The following is a 3,384-nucleotide window of genomic DNA, read 5'->3' on the forward strand; positions in this document are numbered from 1 at the left end:
TATGAGTTTTAATGACTCCAACCTAAGTGTATGTAAACTTTCGACTTCAACTGTAAGTCTCCAACTTTAGTGACTTTTGCAATTCGTTCAAGTCATTGGCAGCAGAGAACTGGAAGGAAAGGCGGCCAAATGAGGTGTTGGCTTTGGGGATGACCAGTGAAATATACCTGCTGGAGTGCGTGCTATGGGTAGGTGTTGCTATGGTGATCAGTGAGCTGAGATAAGGCGGGGCTTTCCCTGGCAAATACTTGTAGATGATCTGGAGCCAGTGGCTTTGGCGATGAATATGTAGTGAGGACCATCCAATTAGAGCAGACAGGTCGCAATGGTGGTTAGTATATGGGGCTTTGGTGACAAAACGGATGGCACTGTGATAGACTGCATCCAATTTGCTGAATAGAGTGTTGGAGGCTATTTTGTAAATGACATCGCCGAAGTCAAGGATCAGTAGGATAGTCAGTTTTATGAGGTTATGTTTGGCAGCATGAGTGAAGGAGGCTTTTTTGCGAAATAGGAAGCCGATTCTAGATTTAATTTTGGATTGGAGATGCTTAATATGAGTTTGGAAGGAGTGTTTACAGTCTAGCCAGACACCTAGGTATTTGTAGTTGTCAGAACCGTCCAGAGTAGTGATGCTAGGTCGGCGGGCAGCGATCAGTTGAAGAGCATGCATTTAGTTTTACTAGCGTTTAAGAGCAGTTGGAGGCCACGTAAGGAGTGTTGTACGGCATTGAAGCTCGTTTGGAGGTTTGGTTACACAGTGTCCAAAGAAGGGCCAGATGTATACAGAATGGTGTCATCTGCGTAGAGGTGGATCAAATAATCACCCACAGCAAGAGCGACATCATTGAAATATACAGACAAAAGAGTCGGCCCGAGAATTGAACCCTGTGGCACCCCCATAGAGACTGTTAGAGGTCCGGACAACAGGCCCTCCGATTTGACACACTGAACTCTATCTGAGAAGTAGTTAGTGAACCAGGCGTTGCAGTCATTAGAGAAACCAAAGCTGTTGAGTCTGCCGATAAGAATACGGTGATTGACAGAGTCGAAAGCCTTGGCCAGGTTGATGAAGACGGCTGCACAGTACTGTTTTTTATCGATGGTGGTTATGATATCGTTTAGTACCTTGAGCGTGGCTGAGGTGCACCCGTGACCAGCTCGGAAACCGGAATGCATAGCGGAGAAGGTATGGTGAGATTCGAGATGGTCGGTGATCTATTTGTTCACTTGGCTTTCGAAGACTTTAGAAAGGCAGGGCAGGATGGATATAGGTCTGTAACAGTTTGGGTCTAGAGTGTCTCCCCCTTTGAAGAGGGGAGACCGCGGCCACTTTCCAGTCTTTAGGAATCTCAGACGATACGAAAGAGAGGTTGAACAGACTAGTAATAGGAGTTGCGACAATATCGGCAGATAATTTTAGGAAGGGTCCAGATTGTCTAGTCCATCTGATTTGTAGGGATCCAGATTCTGCAGCTCTTTCAGGACATCAGCTGTCTGGATTTGGGTGAAGGAGAAGCGGGGGGGGCTTCGAGCCAGTTACTGCGGGGGGTGCAAAGCTGTTAGCCGGGGTTGGGGTAGCCAGGTGGAAAGTGTGGCCAGCCGTAGAGAAATGCTTATTGAAATTCTCGATTATCGTGGATTTATCGGTGGTGACAGTGTTTCCTAGCCTCAGTGCAGTGGGCAGCTGAGAGGAGGTGCTCTTATTCCCAATGGACTTTAGAGTGTCCCAAAGCTTTTTGCAATTAGTGCTGCAGGATGCAAATTTCTGTTTGAAAAAGCTAGCCTTTGCTTTCCTAACTGACTTGTGTATATTGGTTCCTGACTTCCCTGAAAAGTTGCATATCGCGGGGACTATTCGAAGCTAATGCAGTGCGCCACAGGATATTGTGACAAGGACCATGTTATTTTGCTATTCTTTGACAAAAATGTCTCTCTTTCAGCTTGTGGGATTTCTTCTTCATCTGAAGATGATGCATTGTTCTTTGGGTTGTATTCTTCCCCATCTTCTTTTTCTGATACCTCCTCTTCTATATCATTGTTCTCTTGTTCCTCCTGGACATCTGAAAAAATCAGATATACGACCTGTTGGGCACTGAAATGTGCACTCATGGCTTCAGCAAAGGGAGAACTGGGGGGACTGTCACTTGCAGCACCTTTATAGCCTCTGACTGCGTTCCCCATTAGTAAACAATGCTTTCAAGAAATGTTTATTTTGTCTGAAATTGTTTTTATTTTGTCTGTGAACTTGAGCCATGTGTGGGGTCGTGGAGGGGAGATGCTGCACATGCACAAGAACGTTTTAGTTTTGTCTGAGTTCAATCAGTAGCACACATCTGTTCACACAGAAGTGAACAGATTTTGACAATCACTAATGTCATGATGTTTGGTAAAGTAATAAAGGGGAAATATTTATATATGTGTGTGTGTGTGTGTGTGTGTGTGTGTGTGTGTGTGTGTGTGTGTGTGTGTGTGTGTGTGTGTGTGTGTGTGTGTGTGTGTGTGTGTGTGTGTGTGTGTGTGTGTGTGTGTGTGTGTGTGTGTGTGTGTCTTTGTGGTTTTTGTGGTGTGTAAATGATTTTATAACTGCCGGGTCAAAAATGACCCTAAGACAATCTTTGTACCCTGGTGGTGTACAGCTTTCATGGAAATATGAACAAAGGCGATGTTTAACTTTTTCTAATGTTGGGGTCACTCTAGGAAAAGTCAAATGTGTTTTACGTGCTGTTTTTGAGGTAGAGTTCCCCACACATCACAACATTTTTCGGTGTCTGCGTGATACTTATAGCAAAACTGAAAGGGTCCATTGAATGTAGTGACAGGAATGTCCAATGTAATAACATTGAGACCATTTCCTGTTGTTATCCGTGATTTGGGATTGATTTTATTTGTCGGCGGCTCTCTGCTGTAGTCATTGATCAGTTCACTGTGTTAGTGAATGAGGCATAGAGGCATAGCCACGTGTTAACGCTAACCCAGTTAACTGGCCTGTGGGAGTCAGACTCTGGAGGGTATGACGCTAAGAGAGGTTGTCATCTGCGCAGATTAAAGGAAAGCATTCTAATGTATATTATGAGCAAAAAAGGAACCAGAAAACAACTGGCAAACACTTTGACGAAATCTCTTCAAACTATTTACATAAATCGCAATTTTGGCAGACATTTTCTGAGGGAACTGGTTTCATACTGGTAAAGTTTTTTGGGGAGGAGAGGAAGACCAACAGAGGACATTTTCTCAGAGGAGATACGATTTTAAAACTGTCTCTGACTTTTATTTGTGGTGGAACAAGTTGCTGAACCAGTTGCTTGTTGGAACATTCTGTGGAGGACCATCTTAGTGGAACTAGCATCCTGAGGGGATATCCTTTCTGTCTCTCCCAGGGAC

The sequence above is a fragment of the Salvelinus alpinus genome, chromosome 3 (genome assembly GCF_045679555.1).
Source record: "Salvelinus alpinus chromosome 3, SLU_Salpinus.1, whole genome shotgun sequence".
In the NCBI taxonomy this organism is placed as follows: domain Eukaryota; kingdom Metazoa; phylum Chordata; class Actinopteri; order Salmoniformes; family Salmonidae; genus Salvelinus; species Salvelinus alpinus.